This window comes from Eublepharis macularius, chromosome 6 (assembly GCF_028583425.1).
Source record: "Eublepharis macularius isolate TG4126 chromosome 6, MPM_Emac_v1.0, whole genome shotgun sequence".
Taxonomy (NCBI): domain Eukaryota; kingdom Metazoa; phylum Chordata; class Lepidosauria; order Squamata; family Eublepharidae; genus Eublepharis; species Eublepharis macularius.
In genome coordinates, this window is record NC_072795.1 from 43,597,018 (window position 1) to 43,619,307 (window position 22,290).

The window sequence follows — 22,290 nt, forward strand, 5'->3', positions numbered from 1 at the left end:
AAGAGAAAAAAAATCCACTTTGTTTCCAAAGGGCTGTGCAAAATGCTTGTTTTTTTTTCCTCTTTGCAAAGCCTCAAACATGCCTTGGAGGGAGGGAAAAACAGCTATTTAATTCTTTCCTGGCTTTTAAAGCCAGGAGGAAAGTGCAGTAATGTTACAATGTTGCAATGCTACAATGTTACATCATTGCTACACTTTCTTGCCTTTGGAAAAAAAAGAGAGTGTGTGCATACCTCAAAAGAGGAAGGGAAAACCAGACATTTAGCCCTTTCCTGGCTTTTAAAACCAGCAGGGAATAAGCAAACTTCTGCAAACATGGGAAGCAGAACAGATACTGAACACTTTACAGTTCCAGCTGGCATTTGAAAGCAGCAACACTTTTCTTGAATGCACAAGAATGTTGATCCTTTCAAATGCGTGGGCGTTTTTTTCAGCTCATGGGGGATCCCCTCCTATCAGCTGAAAAGCAGCCAGATGCACACCTCTGCTGCAGAAAGCTCATCTCCGGTTCCCTAGGAAACTGATTGATCGGTGCCAGGCTGTCTGCAGTGATGAACCAAAAATGAACCAAACGAACCAGCCTAAAGTTTGACCTGGTTCATTAGAAATGGGCTCTGATGAACCGCTGGTTTTCAAACCACAAAGCAGCTAGGTTCGTGACAAATTTTGGTTCGTATTTCAGTTTAAATTTACGCCAGGGGAAAAATCTATATTGGGTTAGATTTAATTAATTCACGTGTCCCACTGTAGACTCATCTTTCCATTGCAACATTAGCAGAAGTTAAAATGGCTTCAAATGTCCATAGATAGGGATGCATCCTAAAATGCAAGAAGCAAAAGTAATAGAATGGTTATTCTGGACTACAGTATTATGCAAAATGCATGAAAAAAGAATAACAGAATATGAGTCCCTATGTAGTGAGTTTGGTTATTTGAGACATCTATGCTTTGTGAGTAGATGCTGAGTATATTGAGAGCTTCACATAAGATACTGTTCCAAACTGGCTGCGTTGCTGAGCTGGCAAATTTTAAATATAGAGCATGTCTACAATTGTCTCTTTTTCTTCTGTCCATTATCAAATAGACATATTTTGGTTGTTTTTAAAGGGCTGAGTCACACAGTAATATTTATATATCCACATGAGCAGTTCTGATTCCTGGTAGGTGTGCAGGACATTATTATGCACATAATATAAGAATAGCCCTACTTGGTTATATGTGAAGCCCATCTAGTCTACCATCCTATTTTCCACATTGGCTACCAGGATGCCTTCAGGAAGCCAGCATAGTTTAGTGGTTAGAATATCAGGCTATGATCTGGAAGACCCAGATTTAAATCTCCACCCTGCTATAGAAACTTGCTGGATGACCTTGGGCTAATGCTCTCAGACTAACCTACGTCACAAGGTTGTTGTAAGGATAAAATACAGGAGAGTGACGTAAGTCACTTTGAGGCCCTGTTGGGGAGAAAGGTCAAGTCTAAATGAAGTAAATAAAATAAATAAGCCTAAAATCAACTCTCTGCTTTTCTACCCATTTGGAAATGTAGATCTACGTCTATTAGATCATGTTTATCCGACATGCTTGCTGAATTCTCAGTGAAGTCCAGAAGGCTGGTGAGGCAAAACTTTTCTATGCAGAAATCATGTTGATTCTTCTGCAGAAGAGCCAGCAAATCCCCCACTAGTCTGTTTCCTTCCTAAACTAAAAGACCCCAAGGAAAGATGCTCCAGCCCCTTGATCATTTTGACTGCTCTTTTCTGCACTTTTTCCAGTTATGTAATTTTTCATGAGATAATGCCTCTGTTGGTATGTCTGTCTGTGTCTGTCTGTCTGTCCTTTCACCATTGCAGTTCCCAGAGTAAAATACAGCATAGTTCAAACAATATATTCAATTTAAACAATCCCAACAAAAAGAAGTAACATTATGTACATTAAAATCAGAGGAAATACACAGTTAGAGGCTTGGAATGGAAAATCAAAAACATGCTCAGTGTCTATAAATCCTTTTTAAAAAGGTAAATGTGCAAGCACCCTGTGCAAGCACCGAGTCATTACCTATAAAGGGGGGGGGGATGTCACATCATGACGCTTTCTGAGTTTTCTGCACCTGGCAGAAGCCGGGTTCAGGTAGCCGGCTCAAGGTTGACTCAGCCTTCCATCCTTCTGAGGTGGGTAAAATGAGTACCCAGTTTCCTGGGGGTAAAGTGAAGATGACTGGGGAAGGCAAAGGCAAACCACCCGGTAAAAAGCCTGCCAAGAAAACGTCATGATGCAATCTCCCCCTTATAAATCCTAAAGATCATTGATTACATTTATGTTAAACAGTAGTTAACCTAGTTGAGGGACAGGATATGAGCAGTTGATTCTCAATTATAATTTCTGTACATGGAAGAGCGCCATCAGTTCCTCCTCCTGCTGCAGACCTTTGGTTTGTCCCTCTTGCTGTTTGGGGGGGGGGTGTCCCTTGACCTCTAGGAGTGTCATTTTGAGAGCAGGAGCAGAGGCTGGAGGCAGGGAAGTTCTGTTCTGCTAACAGAAGCACCTTCCTTTAGAGGGCATTATTGTTGAGAGCCACCTCCAATTTATAGCCCTGAATTCTGAGTCCATGTTTATTGTAGTTTATTTCCACTCTGACAATTCCCTGTTGCTCAGTTTTTTTACAGCTGCACAAACAAAAGAAAAGCCATCCTTTCCAGTTAACAGTGCGTAAACATGCATATGAACATTTTTAGCAATTTCCTCTAGGCATATGAAGAGTTCTGTTTTTCATTCTGACAAAGTGGTGTAGCTTGTAGTACCAGACTTGAAACAGAAAGGACTGCATTCTAGTTCCCATTACATCATGAAACTCACTAACAGTGCGATCCTAAGCACCCTTCCAATTCGTTTAGACAGGTCTAATTCCATTTAGGATTGCTTTCTGGGAGCATTCAGGATAAGCACTCTTATTCTTAACTTCCCCCGGCATTAGCCCTTTTCAGATGTTCAGATATTCTTAAGGGATGGAGTGGGGAGCAGAGCAGCAATGGCAAGCTCTGTCCCCAACTTATATACATTTATTGGGACATCTGTATAGAGCTACATGCATACAACTGCATGGATATAGCTCTCTCTATGTGTGATTAGGTGCTCTGAAAAAGTGACTTCTGATCATGAAGACCATAGAGATCAGTTCCTCAGGAGACAATGGTAACTTCAGAGGTAGACTCTATGGCAGCCCCACTGACTTCTCTCCCTTCTCTAAATTCTGCCCTCTCAAGGTACAACCCTCAAATCTCCAGGAATCTTCCAAGCCAGAGTTGGCAACCCTACTCCTTGCAAGCATTCAGATGAACACAAGAGCAGAACTTACCATTGTGACTACACTCCACCTGACATGCACATTCGTTATCCTCCCTTTAAATGGTTGTGAAAAAAGGGATAACTCCATAGAACCAGCCTAAGCTTTGGGGAGAGTTTAGGACACCAACAGAACCATCCTCAACAGAATTACCCCCTTCCAAGTCTATTGAAGTCAATAAACTTAGAAGGGTTTAATGGTGCAAATAAGTAGACCAATAAGATCTGTTTTTGCCTGTCCTTTCTAAATCAGTCTATATACCCTCTTTGTTTCCTCATGGTTGCATAAAATGGCAAGAATAAACAAAAAGCCTTGTCTGGGCTTGGGGCTTGGGCTGTAATTATGAAGTCATCAAGGAATGTTGTGCTGTCTTTTGTGCAGGCTGCTAGGCTGTCTATGTCACCTTTGCAGTGGTTGCAAGCTGCCCGGTAATTTCATTTCTTAAGTGACAAAAAACAGACTCTTTCCATGGGCTAACTGAAATGATGTCACCATTTCAGTCCCTGACTGTGAGAGAAAGAAGAAGGGAAAAGACTCATCTAAAACTAGACATTACTCTGGTAATAAAAGGCTTGGAAATATATATTGCCTATTTTGCAGCTTTCAGGTGCTGATCCTGTGGCAGAACAAAGCAAAACAAAACCAAAAAAATCCCAAAATACCCCTAGCTAGAAAACTAGCATTTTAAACAGCACGGAGAGGCTGTGCCATTTAAGTCTAATGAGATGTGGGTTGAGATAAGTATTGCCTTTCACAGTCATGATTCAATGAAGAAGCGAGTGAGACATTCAGTGGTCTAGATCCAACTGGAAGCATGTTTATTTGTAAAGATAGGGCATGCTTCAAATCTACACAATTATTTGTGGCATTCCAAAGCGCTGGAAACCTTCATATCACATAACTAGTTGGGCTGTCAGGAGAGGAAGAAGGGAAGACTCTGCTAGCTGGCTAGTAGTCACTAAGTAAGATCTGACTGTGTTTGTTTATCCTCTGCTTAGAGGTGCTCAAGTCCTGGGTGTTTCTGGGTATTCCCCAGTGTTGCACATGAATTGAAAGATCCTTTCTCAATTGAACTTGGGCCAAAATTCAGGGGTGTGTGCGTGTGTGGTAGAACATCTGCTATGCATGAAGAAGTTCCCAGGTTCAATCCCCAGCATCTTCGGTTAAACAGATAAGTTAGTTAGTGATGTATAAGACCTCAGCCTGAGACCTCAGAGAACCACTGCCAGTCATAGTAGACAGTATGGACTTTGATAGACCAATGGTCTGACACTATAAGGCAGCTTCATATTGCTGTTATTGTTATTGTTGTTTATTTATAGTCTACTTTTCTTGTTGAGAGAGGCAAGACGGATTACATACTACAAGTGAATACAATATAATCAATAGCTAGGACATTCACAGAGCAAAAATTCAATATGATCAACTGCTGCATTTGCTAGAGTTTCCAAATTGCCTTTGAGGGGAGACTTGTGGAGAGTGAATTTCAGTAGTCTAGTACCGAAGCATGAATCCGTGGCCAGATCAGCCATGTCAAGGTAGAGGGGCCATCTTCTGGTTTAGTCTAAGTTGGGAGAAGACCTTTTTTGCTGCTGCATTTACTTGCTTCTCTAGCAACAGAGCTGGATAGACATGGGCACGAACTGCATTATGAACCAAAAAACCCCATGAACCGCCTGATCGTCTGTTCGCGATCCAGCAGTTTGTGAGGGTCCATGGCCAATGAACCAGCATTTGTTGGGAGCCCGGTTCATTGTGTTCGTCCGCAGTTCATGAAGCCAGACAATCAGGCACCATCAATCAATTCCCTTGGAAATGGAGCTAGGGGAATGCCTGAACTCTGTCTGCATTCCTTCTGTTGCCCTGGAAACCCGAATCAAAGCCCAGCCTAGCTTGATTGGCAGATCTTCCTTCCAACCACGGAGCTGCAAATTGGTTACAATTGGTTACATGGGAGACGACACCCGAGGGAGGGAGGGGGAAAGGGGGGTGTTCTGTAGCCATGGGCACTCCAATCTCATCCCTGCAAACCCTGATAGGTAGTTCTGACGGCCAACCCCTTGTACACTGGGCCACTGTCAACTGGTGGCTCTGACTGTATCGAGTGGGAGTTTCCTGGGGGCCTCGGATTGGAGAGGGTATAACTCCAAGATCCCTATTGCAATCTTGACCAAACTTGGATGCTGGCTGGAGGAGAGCCTGCTAAATGCTCCCTGTGAATATGGGCTCTCTATGTGTAACAGGGGCCGTTCCGATGCCCACGAACCACAAACCGTGAACCGGTTTGGTAACGGGAAATGTTTGTTACAGTTCATTTGTTTGGGTTTGTCAGTGGCACCGGACGACGAACCACAGGTTCATTAATTTTTTCGGGTTCGTGCCCATGTCTAGTGCTGGATCCAATATAACTCTTAGGCTTTTCTCTGAGTCAGCCAGAGTCAACTGCACCCCACCAAAGGCTGGACGCACAATGTTCTTCGAGATCTCTGCTTTTCCAGCCAGGATCACTTCCATTTTATCTGGGTTCAGTTTCAATTTCTTTGTTTTCAGCCATTTGACAACATGCAGTGGCTCCGTACCTCTACAGGATCTCAAGGGATTTTGGATAGTGAGATATAGAGCTGGATATCATCTGCATATTGATGGCATCCAATTCCATAGCTACAAATGATTTCTCCTAAAGGCTTTCTATAGAGGTTGAATAACATGGGGGATAAGACTGCGCCTTGTGGAACCCCACAAGATAATTCCCACACTGAACATAGCTGATCTCCAGTGGCAACCTTTTGAGTCCATCCCATGAGAAACTAAACCAGTCCACAGCACATCCTCTGATACCTGTTTCTGCTTCAAAATGTTTCAACAGGATGGCATTGTCTACTGTATTGAAGGCTGCAGATAGATCATGGAGAAGCACCAATGAAGCATAGTTTTTGTCTACATTCAGATGGAGGTCATCAACTAGAGCCACCAGAGTTTGTCTGTGTCCCATAGCCTGGCCTAAAATCTGACTTGTCCAGTTGTCCAGGAAGACCTGGAGTTGGTTAGCTACTGCTCTCTCAGCCATTTTACCCAGAAAGAGCATACTAGATACTGAGTGATAATTGGCTACATCGTTTTCATCTGATGATTTTTTAAGTAGTGGTCAGATGACTGCCTCTTTTAAGAGGCTCCAGGAAGATGCCTTGATTTAGTGAGTAATTTGTGATAGACATCAAGGACTTTTTATGTGGTCTTTACATGATTTAAGTAGCCAGGATAGGCAAGGGTCCAGTGTAGAAATAGTGGTCTTCACGGATGCTAGAATTCTGTCAATATCCATCACTGTAACTGGGTCAAAATGATTCAGAAACAGACTGGATACTGTGTTAAGTATTACTTCTGCTTCGTCTATATTACAGCTGGAATCCAGAACAGAGTATTTGACCTATTTTATCAGCAAAAAAACTTTGCAAAGGTGTCACAGCTGATTGTCTTTTCTTGAGCCAATAAGGGTTCAGATTCAAGAGTCAAAAGATATTGAGATATCTTAAACAGTTGGGATGGACATGAACCAGCTGATGCAGTGGTTGCAGAAAAATAGTATTTCTTTGCTGCTATCATTAATACTTCATAGGTCTTCCAATGGGCTTTGTAGCATGCTTTATCTGATTCAGCATGAGTTTTCCGCCAACGTCTTTCTAGACGTCTTCCAGCCTTCTTTAGATCACCCTGCTCAGCGATGAACCATGGGGCTGGCTTCCACTGTGAGGATGGGAGTGGTCAGCAAGGAGCAATCTTGCCAATAGCTCCAAAGAGCTTCATGTTCCATGCTTCTACCACCACTTTACCAGAGCCTATGTTGGAATTCGAAAGTCTCCCAAAGCGTTTTGGAATCCAGAAGGATCCATGAGCCTTTGTGGGAGGATTGTACCAACCTTTCTCCCAAACCCTATCAAGAATGAATTGAAAAAAGCGAACACTTTTATTTAATAAAGATGACTAACAAAATAATCTTATCTGCTGAATACTTTTAAGTTGGAAGGAGGGTTATAAATAGGATATTAAAAACACAAACAAAAATTATATGTATAATTGAAAGGTGTGCTGAGGAATTCTAATGAAAAAATCAATTAAGATTTAACTAGCAACATCCTTCAAAGAGACATAATTAAAGTTTTAAGGTGTATTGGAACACTTGGGAAAGAAGCACAAACTAGATGCTTTGCATATCAAAAGCAAGCACGCTCAGGACTCTTCTTTGTAACAACCAAGGCAATCACTTAAATTAAATTTTTAACATGCTGTGTCTGTTGTACTGTTAAACCTATTCACAGTCCGCCTATGCAAATAGTAATCAGTAGTCATTCATTTTAATTCAGGTATAGTAAAAGATCTACCACATTTTAAAAGATTTATTTATGGTGAAAAAACATGAGACTAACTTTGAAATATTCGAGCAAAGGAACCTGAATCTCTAGTACTAACTTGGCAGCTTTATGTTGATGCTCCTGAGATGCTGCATAGAATGCGAGGATAGGGCTGGTACCTGTTCACTTACAGTGCCATCTCAAAAGGTTACACCCTTCTAAGCTCATTTACTTCAGAAGGTGTAACTCTGCTTAGGATTGCACTGGTAGCCTCCAAGTAATACATTTGAAAAACAAATCAGAAGACACCCATCCTCCAAACTGTTGCTGCTTCTCTAGTGATGTTCATGTTTGCAAGAGGTATATCCATTTTCTTATATTTGGGTCTCTATTTCATCTATTAACTGTCCTGAGATTATGGACTAAATGTGTTGATGTATGCGTGGGGGAGGGGATGCCAGTCTTTGGCTAGATTAAAGTGCAAGTGTAGAACACAGATCTCCTTGCTCATCCCAAGGTCAAGTAATATGGCGCACATATGCTCAATATCTGACTATAATGTAGTCAGACCAGGACACTATTTTAAATCTTGTACATCTGTACTGTGTTAATGTTGCATAGCATGTCAGATTCTTAAGAACAGCAACAGGCAAATTGGTTTTAAATTTGGAAATTTGTATGTATATACCCATTACATGTTTATTGAAATGTCTTTGAAATGGACTGTACTAATTCACATTGTGTAATCTGCCTTGAGTGTCAGTGAAAAAGTCAGACTATAAATAATGTAAATAAATAAAATATCGGTCCAGGTTTGGTTCCAAGTGTTTTAGGTAAGGCAGAAAGTGTGTTTTTAGAGTGAATGAATACTGCAAAGGGTGCTCCACAAATTCAGCACCACGCCTTCTGCTGTGTCCTTCATTCCCTATGCCAGGGTGTTTAGCTATGAATTAATTCAGCAGACATTAGATATAGCAAATCTCATTTTGACATAAAACTGAACAGCTATGAGCCTTAGAGACTTCCTCCTTCTCTCTGTTTGATTGCCATTTCAGCCAAGAGTGTTATTTTGGTTATGCATCTATGCATCAGCTATGAATGGCAAAGGCTTACAAAAGTTATTCTCTTCTCTTGTTTTTCTTCCCCCCTTTCCAACTTCATGGGATCCAGTGATAAATTTAGAAACTGAAGTAGTAACACCATCTAAGAATGTTTTACTCATGGATTATTTAAATTGTTTACTTTTTAATGAATGTTTTTATTAATAAGTTGTTCACCGCCCTGAGCCATGTGTACTCCGGAGTAGGGTGGTTTATAAATCGAAATTATAAATAAATAAATAAATAAATAAATAAATAAATAAATAAATAAATAAATAAATAAATAAATAAATAAATAAATAAATAAATAAATAAATAAATAAATTTTGGGTGGCTAGTCTACAGTTCTGGAATTCCCTTCCTTCCATTATTACACAAAACTCAAGGTTTTTCTTCCTGAAATAGTTCAGCCCCTTTCTATTCTAGGAATTATTAAAACTGCGATCCTAAACAGAGTTACACCCTTATAAGATCAATGGATTTAACAGGAATAACTTGTTTAGGACTGCATTGTTAATGATTAAGACTTGAATAGTATGATCCTGCTAAAATGGTTGCTACTTTGCAAGGACTTATGCTAGTATGTAATATATAATATAATATGGTGGTGGTCGAGAGTGTAATCAAGTTATAGCTGACTTATGGCAACCCCTAGTGGGGTTTTCATGACAAGAGACTAACAAAGATGGTTTACCATTGCCTGTGTCTGCCACACATGACCTTGTTGGCGGTCTCCCATCTAATTACTAACCAAGGCTGACCCTGCTTCACTTCCAAGATCTGATGAGATCAGGCTTACCTGTGTAGAAAAAGGTCATGGTGAAGGCAGGAAAACTAAGATGATGTTACTGAAATTCAAGACATTCCCTATACTCAAGCAGGTGGTTTGGAGAAGACCACAGCTTCTTCTCCTATGTGCATAGTTCTTATAGGCTAAAGGCTTCTTTGGAGAATGATTGGACTTCTACTATGGAAGCAATTAGAGATGGTCAAATATTGCCTATTCATTCACAGTGCTTCTCTCAACTGTGTATAATACTGAATACTGCAGGCATGTCTGTGTAAACAGCACATTTTGCAAAGGAGAGGAGATATTAAGGTGAATTTCTTAATACATAGCCTACCTCTCAGGTCACAATAATTTTGGACAGAAATAAGGAGAAGCATCAGGACTGTGACCTATGGGCTGTATCATATAAAGGACAAGTTGACTTCTGATAATAAAATTATCTTCCCACCAGATGCATTCCAAATGTAGGCATAAATCAGACTAAGGTCACTGGTCTATGTGCCAGTTATTGTACACCATCTCAGGGGCATGTGTAGATTTTCCCAGTGCTATCTTTTGGGACACTTGGCCAGAGATTGAAACCACTGGTAGAAGGAGAAGAGGGGAGGGATTTCACTTGAGGGTTCTTCTTTTTCTAATAGCCCCTACTTGTGCTATGGGATATTTTGTTTATGAGAGTCCCTTGACCCTCAGCTGAGGATTTTTGGAGCATGCAGGGAGCTTCTAGGTGAAAACAAAGGTAAGGAAAGGCCATTCCTTCAACTCCTTCCATGAGTTCCCCATCAAATCCAACCCAGTATTTTGTGCTTCTTTCCGTAAACGGTGTTTTAAAAAACTATTATCCTGACCCTTCAGTAACAGGGTAATCTGGGTAGCGTAAAAGCATGATTGAACGTATGCGTAATCATAATTAATTGTTGTTAAGTTGCAACTAACTCATGGTGATCCCATCCTTGGGTTATTAAGACAAGAGACTAACACAGGTGGTTTGCCACTGCCTGCCTCAGCATAGCAGAGCTGGTCTTGTTGATCTCATGACCATCCCCTGCTTAGCTTTTTGAAGCTCTGATGCATACAAGAGTTAATCATGTAGCCAACCCGCTCCCCAACTGAATTAATGGGACTCAGTTTGACCAGATCAGGCTCTAACTAAATACTGGTAATAAAGCATCCATTGCTACTAATCTTACAACAGAAATACTACATTCCTTAAAAAAAAATCTTGGCACATATCAGCTTTGATACAGCACCAAAAAAGACATTCCAAAATAATATTCTCTCTGCTTTGGGAAGAATGAGTATAAGTACCAGAGTGCCAAGAGCTGGTCTATTTAAATTTCCCAGTAGCTGGCAGATGCTGGGAGATAAATAGGTACAGAACACTGACAAATCCAATTCTACCAAAAAGAAACGGCTTCACATCCCAGTGTTCTGTTTTTAAAGAGCTATGCCTAAGAGTGTGAATACAGAAAGCTACTGTGCAGCTTTTATTGAGACAATATGCAGTGCAGGGTGATAGAGGGTAATCTCCCCGACAAGCAGCTGATGGGCAGGTTTACATGCCCCTTTCTGTGCCGCTGCTAAGCGGTATGGAAAGGGACATTGCTTTTTAAAATGAACAAAACGAACCAGCATACCAGTTTGGAAGTTTGTGGAAAGGAGCTTTCACGAACCGCTGGTTCGAGAACCACAAACTTGGCCAGTTCGTGGTTCTTTTTGGTTCATGTTCTGTTTTGTGCCCATCTCTACTGCCAAGGGAACCAAAGTTTGTTCATAGTTCTGTGGGCCAATATCATCTTGCAAGATACTCCTTCTTCCATCAAACTCATTGTCACAGTCAGGGTACCCCAGGCTAAAATCCCCATCTCTCTCAAACAGTGGATGCTGCTTGGCTTGGCCCTATGGCCTTAGCTTTGAACCGGAAGAGGTTTACTTCACCCAGTTTCTCCTCCTTCCATTGACATCACTGGATCCACAGTACCAGGGGTTGAAGGTCAAGAGTCCTCCTTGACCACCTTTCTTTAACTTATAAAGAGGAAGCCACACGTCATGCAGGTCCTGTCAGGTCCCCTGATTTCTTACTCTTGTCTTGTGAGGTTGGGTCATTCCCTAATAGAGCCTTTATGTGACTCAGCTCACCACAGAGGCTGCTGCTCAGATGAGAAAGTGGCAAAGCTTTAAATGTATCTTTTCAAGCTCACAAGAACAGCTTCCAGTTATTAGTCCCCATCTCTGGACACTCACGTGCACAACCCCTTCAGTGTACCAGACGATGCAGGTTCTTCCTGATGAAAGGGCCGCAATAAACCTTAAACACGTCACAGGATTATCTGTTTTTTTTCTCTAATGACCCAGGATCTCTTTCATTTTGTTTTCAATGTGTTTCAATCTCTAACAAGTCCCTGGGTAGCAGAAGCAAACCAGAGATAGTCACGGATTATGTAGGTGTAATGGCAGGCTAATTGATCATGTGGACAATTCCTGGATGAACTCCAGTATCTAAAACACGTAACCATATGGCTATATCTCTTTTTGTGGACATTAAACCTCTACAATACATATATGAAAATATGTCTAAAATTACTTTTATGTTATTGTGGATTCCACTTTCTATATCGGAGCTCAACTGAAGTTTAATAAAATGTCTGCAGTAACATCAACATTTTAATAAACACACCAGCAGCCCAAGTAGGAGAATTTTCTAAGCTGCAGATGGCAAATGTGTGAAATACAAGCTTTATTCTTAGAACTTCCCCACAAATGTCAGACAGTGTTTTTGACATTGCACTTTTATTTTGTAACTGTTATGGTTATATTTACATCGTTTTATTAGGGCTGTACAGAAATTGGCATGGAGTCATACTGATACAAAAGAAATGTTTGACAAAACAATTGGATGATTCATTGAAATGTCAACTCTCTGCTCAGTCACAATTCTGCATCGCTTCCCGTTCCACCCACCTGAGGATCCTGCCACTTCAAGTACTGATGCTGGCAGTCCCACTGTTGCTAGTTCCGTGCTCTGCCCTTTAAACTTCTACGACTGTTGCTGGCGCTGCTGGATGAGGAGCTGCTTTAATTGCAGCTGATGCTGCCTTCCTTGAACCAAGGTTAAGTTTGCATGACAATATACGGAGTGATGCTACTGCAAGATAGCATGAAAGGGAGTGAAAAATAGCAGGCGGTTTTAAGGAGAGAAATTAAATGGAATGGAAGTTATGAGAACAATGTTGACTTGGCTCTTGTTCATTATGCTTGCATGCTGCCTTTTGTAGCTCAGGGTAGCATCGTTGCCGTTCTTTTATTTCCCCCTCTGAAATCCTGATGAGATCAAGAAAACAGAAATAGTAACTGGCCCAAGTGTGTTCAATAAATTTCATAATTGCAAATCTTTTTGCTCCAGTTTCCTCAGTCTCCAGTCCTTGGTTTACTTCACCATACCTGCTAGCTGTGTTGTCATACAGATCTGCTGTAGGATACTTCTTGCATCTGGCTGAGGAGGAGTTGCCAAGGGTGATCATCTGAAACATTTGTGCATTTATCACAAATACAAACTATGCCTTTGCATATATTGCTACCTCTGTAACATCTATAACCATTACAGTGTCATCTGAGCTGAAAAGTAAAATGTGGCTGATGATGCAGGCCATGGAGATGTGAATCAGCAGTCCATGTAAATGAGAGCAAATGCTGAAGGAAGTGGAGCAAGTAGGTTGAACAGGGAAAGGAGATTGGTGCTAAGCACATGATATAAGGAAGTGGGTGTCTTTGGGAGCATTATTTTACTTACATTTTTTTAAATGCCACATCAAAGGCACACAAATGAGTCAAGATGACATAGATCATCACTCCACACAGCCAAGAAAGACATTTGAAAGAACATTGTTGATGGATGACTAGAACAGAAGTGGCAACGATTAGCTGCTGCACCTTTTCTTGTCTTGGGGCTTTCATGTTCTTGCGATCATCAGGTTTTGCTTTCAAAGCACTCCAACATCTCTGGGCTAAGATGACATCACTTCAGTGGAATGCTGGGCTTTTGCCAAGTTAGGTTTCCACTTTCAGGGTTTCCAGCTGTCCAAATCAGCAACAGTCTCTTCATATACTCAAAACCGCAGACCTGTAGGACTGCAGATCCCCTTGTCTAATGGCTGCCCTATGTATGTATGCCTCTTATTCTCCTTCAGTTTCTGGTCGATGTCTTGAGCCATTTCTATCCCCTCTCTTTTTGGAACTGATTTCTCTGTTGCTTATTTCACGGCAACATCAGTTTTCATATGCAGTCTTTCCTCATTTTCAAATTCTGCAAAATTCATGTGTGATCACTGTGCATCTTGCTCATCTATCTATCAGCCATTTCTGTCTGTTCATGTTTTTACTTGGAGCTCTTTTCCTGTGCCAGATCCTTATTTTTCCCATGAATCTATAGTATGTCAAATGATGTTTCCATACCCCCCAGATTTCCTGATGTTTGTGTCAGTTCCACACAGTACTGAATCTAGTACCTCAGTGTGTACGTTATGGTGCTTATAGCCAACCTTTCTTTAAAAAAGACTCAAGAGAGATGCATAGAATGTAGTTCCCCAAACAAATCTCTGTTGGGTTGGAACCAAAGCTGATGAATTCTGATTTTAATAATAAACTTAGTATTGGAGTAGGTTTGGGGACAGAGCTTGGTAGAGTAGAAAATGGAGAGGCAAAATAAAAAGAATAAGGCAACTAATGAAAGGGGGAGGCTTGATTAAGGAATTGGGTCAAGGGGGAAGTGGAGGAGAAAGAGAATAAGAGGAGAGAAATCCATAGGGAGAGTTGGATTAATTGCATGAGACTAACCTGGAGGAAAAAAGAGAAATAACAGGAAGAAAAAGGGGGCAGTAGAGGAAGAGAACTAGATTGCCAGCCCGGTGGAAACCCAGGTAAATTGAACCATAGAGCACCCGCATTATGAACAAGTGCCACTGCAATAATTAGAACCACTAACCAATCTTCTGAGGATCCTTTGTCATCCAAGGATGGATCCATGCTGGAAAGTAGGACTTTCTAATCGAAACAGTGAATTAATGAAAATTGGGTAACATCTCTAATCTTTCACTGGATCATATACTCATTGGATTAGAAGGGAGAAAAAAGCTTTCTAGTCAACACAGTGGGGTTATTCATCCACCAGTTCTCTGCTGATTAAATGACATAGACTCTTGAATTTTGCCCCAATGAGATTAATCACTGAAGCAAAATGAGTTTAAAGCTCAGAATCAAAGTCTATTATTTATATTTTTGATCTCTAATTGTATTGATCTTCTATAAAAAGAAGGCACCATTGATCATCCTTTTTCAAATGAATAAATTTTACCTGAATGTGTAGTCAGCTAGTGGCTAAATTGAGCAAATGACTGATGAAGCAATGCTTTGCCTATATGCAGACCCAACAGGTTCAGTCAGTTTGATGTAAAAGATCTTGAGCATTTCTATCCAATGAGGCCGCATTAGCATTGTTTTAAAATGATTATACTAACTAATAGAATAGAGTCAACTCTAAACATGGCTATGAGGTCTTGATGAGAATGTAGATTGACTTGTTCTACTTGGTGGAAAACCCTCTGACCTTAAACATGCCACTCCATCTGTCAACATCTAGGCAGCAACAGCAGGGAGAAAAATGAATGAGATGGCTTCAGAGGAGTAACTTTCAGAAATGTTTGTACAGCACTTAAGCTGTGCCTTGTACTGAAAGATAATTTCCCACCTTATACTAGGGCAAGGGCAGGTCATTTCTGAAATGAGAACGGTTTGATAAGCTATTCTTACAGACCTAACACACACACAATTTTACATTTCATAATATTTAAACATCCCAGGTAGGCAAAACAAGAAACATTTATTTAGATCAGTCTCTATGCAGAACAATAAATGGGCATAAATCAGAAATCAAAAAACATAACTTTTACAAACTGATGGGAGAATATTTCAATCTCTAAGCATATATGACAACAGACAACACCAATACAAAAATAAAACACACTCATTTGTGGAATTTATCCACAAAATCAGATTCTATTCATTTGGGACTTAACTGGGACTGCAAATTCCTTACTGCACCGTTAATTTAGTATAGCAATGACTGCGGCTGTGGAAGGATCAGTCTGTACATGAATTGTATACATTTGGTTTCTGCATATAAACGACTACAGTACTCTGGCCTCTTGCATCTGATAGCATTTTGCCTCCAATATTTACCTCTGGACATCTTTGATGATGCCATCTTCAACAGAATTATACCCTTCTAAGCCTGTTGACTTCAATGGGCAGAAGGGTTATCTCTGCTTAGGATGGCATTTTGTGTGGCTATAGTTATCAGATGAGATCCCAAGACTTTCTGCCACTGAGTTTTCCTTCAATGGACTAAAGATTCTTTGAATTCAACTCATATAAACCACCAGATGGGTAGTACTTTATGCACCTAACAAAATAAGCACTGTCCCATAAAAACTTGTGCCATATTCGAGTTTTTAAGTTCTTTAAGATGCAATGGAACTCTCTGTTTTTGCTGTGGTAGAGTAACTTGGCTTTTCCTGTGGCATATGTGCCTACAATGGACTATCAATATATCAGGGAATTTTTTAATGACTTAGGCCACCTTTAATTAAACTACTTTGTTTTCCATTGGCTTTTTTGACCTTTTTAATGACAGCCTTTCATTTCCTTGCTTATCTGGTATGCTGTTATCATGCACTTTATGTTACTGGTATGTTATCTTTCTCATGCATGTGAATTAAAAACCTCAGGTCATAAGTCAGTAAACAAAGTAAAATCCTTGAGAATTATCATGTTCTGAAGATACTCTATTGGATAGTAAATAGTGAAAATTTTGAGTAACAGCTGAGTAATAGAAATAGGAGATATCAATGGCCTATATGTGTTGTTAGACCTCTGTTGAGAAGCCAGGATGACTTGGAGCACAAAATCTCAGGTCCAGTCTCTGATACCTCCATTTAAAAGATCTCGGGTAGCAATGTTAAGAAAGATCTTTCCCTGCCTGAAACTTGAAATTTGAAATTGAACCACAGTTGTCACAAAATTCATGGTACAATCCTAAATCCATTGAAATCAATTGTTTTAGAAGAGTATAGCTCAGTTTGGGATTGCACTGTCAGCAACATGACAGTATGTACTATGAGAGCATGCACAAGAGCTTGTGGAAGAGTTCATGCACATAATAAAATAAAACAGAGGAGAAGAGAATTATGTAAGCCATTTTGGATTACCATCAAGGAGATACAAATAGACAGACAGACAGACAGTTCTGTATTATTTTTCATTTTTCTACTGCTGCAAGAGATTAAGCATGTTGTTACATAAGCAGAAGAATATCTTTAGATTGATGGTTGTTGTGGGTTTTCCGGGCTGTATTGCCGTGGTCTTGGCATTGTAGTTCCTGACGTTTCGCCAGCAGCTGTGGCTGGCATCTTCAGAGGTCAATCTTTAGACTGACTTTCATATTTCTCTAGTATCAGGTATAAAAAAGTCATTCTGAAATTGGCAGACACCATCTGCACTTGGGCAGCTTTGGATACAACCTATAGTGACTATTGGTGCCTGTGCCATACAGTTACTTTTGAATTAATTAAAACAACTTGGTTTTAAAGTGGCAAGAGGAGCACAGATTGATATTGTTGTGTTCCTGTGTTTCCATTCCCAGTTGTGGACATGCTTTTAATATATGTGTACGATATAGTTATTTTATTTATTTATTTACTTAATTTATATTCTGCCTTATACAAGGCGGACTGCAACTAAAAATAATGCAGTATAATATACAGAGGCAACAACACAGACAAAAGCATCATTAGAAGACGGGAGAGCAATGCAGTGAAACATACAACCAACAGAATAATAAGGCTGGCTTACATCATTTGTTTCAAAAATTGATATTTTCATAAGGTGAAATAAGGCAAATTTTTGCTTAATGTTTATGTTTAGGAAAATGTCATTTTTATGATAACCTGGAAAAAAAAGTATAGCTCATTGTGACTCGTGAAAGCTCATACCCTACCACAAATTTTGTTAGTCCTATAGGTGCTACTGGATTCTTGTTCTTTTTCACTGCTACAGACAGACTAACATGGCTACCCATCTTGATATATCACCACAGTTGGCTAGATGATGCAAAATTCAGAGTACTGCAAAATCTGTAATTTATTAATAAACTATAAGCATTTGCAGGTCACCCTGGTCTGGATGGTGCCGGTAGTTTAATCTCTTCAGATTTTGGAATCTAAGCAGGGTCATTCTGGGTCAAAATTTGGATAGGAGACTACCAAGGAAGGCCAGGGTTGCTACATATAGGCAGGCAATGACTAAACACCTCTGAATATCTCTTTCCCCATATGCCCTACAGAGTCACCATAAGTTGGCAGTAACTTAACAACATACGCACGAAACAATTGCTTGTCATTGAAATCAAATTGGATCTAGACCTTGAAATGTGGACTAGGCCTTTTGAGATGACCCTGATGATTCTTTTGGATCCAAACTGATGATTTCCCACTAACCTAAAAACTGATAGTAACCAAACAGTAAGCGGTAGTCCTGCCTTGGTTTTATCTTAGCTATCAAAGGGACAAAAAACATAGAGCCAGTGGAATTCTTGGCTTTGTCATTTTCACAGAAATGGTTAGTCATCATATGAGCAACATAATTCAGAGAAATTTGGAACTCTATAGCAGTCATTTGTATTTTCTGATATGGCAAATATACCACATAGATTAAGGAATCTGTTCAAGAGGATCTTTTGTAGATGAATGGACCGGGTAGGTGGGCCTTTTCTCCACTGAGGGAAAGACCCGTGTGATCGTCTGATTGATTCAGAGCCAAGCTACAAGTGACGCCTTACACAGGTTGGACACTTGTCAGCTTCCCTCAAGTTTTGATGGGAAATGTAGGCATCCTGGTTTTATAGCTTGGCTCTCCATTACAGCTGCAAGACCAAGATGCCTACATTTCCCATCAAAACTTGAGGGAAGCTGACAAGTGTCCAGTCTGTGTAAGGCGTCACTTGTAGTTTGGCTCTCATTCAGCATCAGCTTCCAGCTGCACAGGATCTGTACATGGAAAAGCAGCTCCCATGAAGTCTGGGCTATGTCAAAGGATCTGAGAGCTTCTTGCTCACTTTCTTTTGATCACATGCGCTTTATGCTAAGACATATGCTCAAAATATAGTAAGTGGATGCAACTTCTTAATAAAGAAAGAAACATTTGAGTTGTGTAGTTTTTAAGACAAGCGAAGAAGCTAACCATTGCTGTATGGAGTGTTATTTTCTAGTTTTCATGAAAACTTTTCATGCGTTCCATATCTGTTTTAAAGTCCAAATGGCTAACCTCTCTTCCAAAGTAATAATGTAACATTCATCAATATAACACTTTAAAAAAAAAAGAACGAAAGGTTCTCCCAACATCTGCTGAAAATATTAGCACTGGAAAACAACCGAGCTGGTCAGTGCTATAGTATTTCCTTTGTACTATTCTTAAGTACAGTATCATGCTTGCAAAAGAATATCTGTGAAACATAACTCTTGCCTTTGTTGGGCTGGAGAATATGTTGGAATGTTTTAAGTAACTAACTGCAGTTGTTAAAACAAACACACCTCGGAGATGTCCTGAAGTTGAAAGAATTTCTGGTGCTGGACCTTGGCAATTGTGTTTTTATAGCAGAGAGGTGTGTGAGTGTGATAAAATTGGAGGAGGAAAGTCTTTTAACATTATAGACGGTGCTGTACATTATGAACTTCAACACATGGTCCATGACAAATTTTAGTATTCATACATGTTTTTAAGATTTAGTACTCCCCCCCATCATGCACTTTTGACAGTTAAATTTGATTTTAAATTAAAACAAAAGCATTCCTTCAAAGATGACAAAGTTAACAGCTGGATTTGCATCCAAAGTATGCAAAAAGTGACATTTCTCAAAAAATGTTTAATGTTCTTTCTGATTGCATGTTAAAAATGTGACTTACATACAGCACACAACATACTGAAATAATATACTGCATAACTCCTTGAAATAATATACTGGAAAAATTACTCTTGCTATTTGGTTATAGGACCCTGACTATTCAGCCATCCCAGCCAGTGGCAACAGCCACTCAGGCCGGTGGCTGCTTTTGCCTCCTCGGAAGGAGGAAAGCAGAAGGCACACGCTGGCATCCATGGCTTAGCATTGGGGGCGGAGCCTGTAGCCTTAGCTGGCTTCTCCGCCCCATTGCATTCAGTTGTGCCTCATGCTCGGCCCACCCACCTCACCCTATTGCAGTGCAGGATTAGCCAGTCGCCTTTTGGGCCAGGTAGGAATTTTTCTCTCCTTGTCCCTGATTGGCACTTGGGAATGGAGTTTTTTCGCCTAACTTGCACTGTGAGAAGAGGAAGGTAATTGGCATGGTGGGACTGAGGTAATTCCCTGGTGGCAGGATTTTAGTTAGGGGAAATCTGTAGCGGGCCGGTGAGCACCCTTGGCACCTCCCCATTGGTGGGGAATTGGGGTCTTTCAGGAGCGGCTGGCTGCCATATGGCCCAGCTGCGAGGTCAGACGCCCTGGGTGGGGAACCCCTGGACAAGCCAGTCTCCCCCCGCTGCCGTACGGCCGGGTGGGGGAGCTTTACAGGGGTGAACCACTCCGCCTCCGCCTGGCCAGGCCGGGTCCCAGCCATTTGGTGGATGGCTCGCACCCGGGGCAGCAGGTGCTCGCCTGGACAGGTCAGGGCGGGGTCCAGGAGTGACCCCAGGGCCTGACCTGTACCGCTAGTTAGGCCCTTGCCATAGTTTATATTTAATTGTTGTAATTTTAATAAAGCGGCCCATTTTAGAACCCAAATACTGTGTCTGCCTTTCATTCCGATTGAGGGGGCAATTTACTTACATCATTCACTTACTTGATTGAAGATTTGTTTGTAAAATGATAACATGTAACATGAGAAGAAAATTTAAGTATATTGCAATGTAATGTCAGATTTCATTATAATTATACTAGTATGAAAGTTGCTATTTCAGATTCAAATTCAAATCCGGTAGCCATTTCGATGTGGCTAGGTAGGTCACACAACACACACCGAATTGGATCCCACATAAAATTTTTAAATGCAAAAGGGGAGTGATTTTCATCAGCGTTTCTATCCCACAGCAGACCTCTGATTCCCCCAATTATTCCTAGAAATCCTCTGTTTCCTAGGAGCAACATTTTGGGGTGGGATATTTTAGGCAGCAGCGGGAGGGAGAAATGGGGAAGTCATGCTTCTGCTAGCACAAATTCTTCCATCTGCAGAAAGTGTAGGTGGGATCTGCACTGCTGGGTTGTATTCAAATCATGGGATTCAGTCCAAAAATACCTTTATTCTTGTGGAAAGTCTCCTTCTGTGAGCATGGCTTGGCATGATTCTGCATTTGAAGCTTGAATACCAGGTCAACCATCACTCCATTTTTCATGGAGGAAAATATGCTGAGGAGCTGAGATTCACTAGTCTAAATCCACCAGTTAATGTTTCCTATATATTCAATCCATACTTTGTCTCCAAAAGCAAAACAAGATTAAAAGATTCCTGAGACCCTTAAACAGTTATATTACTTGTTTGACAGCAGGAAGTAATTTGGTTTTGTTGAAGCTGTTTTTGGAATATAACATTCAATTGCCATAAGCCTTTTGGTTACTGAAATTATAATGAGAGAGTACCAGGCATTTCTGTTCAGCTTGAAATTGTGCAACTTAATATGTTAATGGACAGATTTTAATTTGTGTATTATTCTTGGTAATAATGCTGTCTATTTAAGCTTTCCATTAGAAGTCTGTTACAATAATTTAACAGAAAATGTCAATGGAACCCTATGAAACTGTTTCTGCTAATTTAAAATTATGGATTTTGAATGGATCTCTTACTTGGACATTATTGTTACTGGAAAAAAGCATATCCATTAAAATGAGACCCCAAGTCTCTAAAAAGCTTCTATAGACTATAAACATGCACTGTTGAGGAAATATGCCAATGCTTCAGGTAAATTTGGTATTTTAGTTATGAAATCCAAGTAACACTGTTCTCTAAACCAAAGAGGAATGGTAGGACTTCTGTTTCATCCCCCAATTTTTACAAAATGCTATTTTAAAGGTCATGGCCAATGGGGCAAATTATCTTAAAAATAGTGGACACAGAAGAATTCTTCCAGTATGTTATAGTGCTGAATGGTTTTGAAATAAGAGGCTTCTATTTTTTTTGTCTGTGGGATTGTAATGCTCTGGAATAAAGGCTGAACTTTTAAAACAGGACCTGATCCTTAAAAATAATGAATACTTGGCACAGTGGGGTGAATGGAGAAGTATTCTCCTATGATTAGTGCGTGATATCCTGTTTCATCTGTTATATTTCTGGATGAATTTGGTGATGTGGAACATGGAATGAGAATTGTTAAAGAATGGTACCATGAATTAGTGCAAGCAGAAGCTGGTAATGAAATCAGTCCTCTTTGGGTGCTCCCATATGGGAGCCTCCCCACATTTCTGGTTTATGATCAACTATGATTCTAAATTAAAAGTCTAGAAGAGAGTACAGTATGGTATGGTTTCCTTGAACATTCCACAGTTCCTTGTTACTCTGAGAGCAGAACCACAAGTGACAAAAGGCACAGATTGGACACTTGTCTGCTTCCCTCAAGTTTTGATGGGAAATG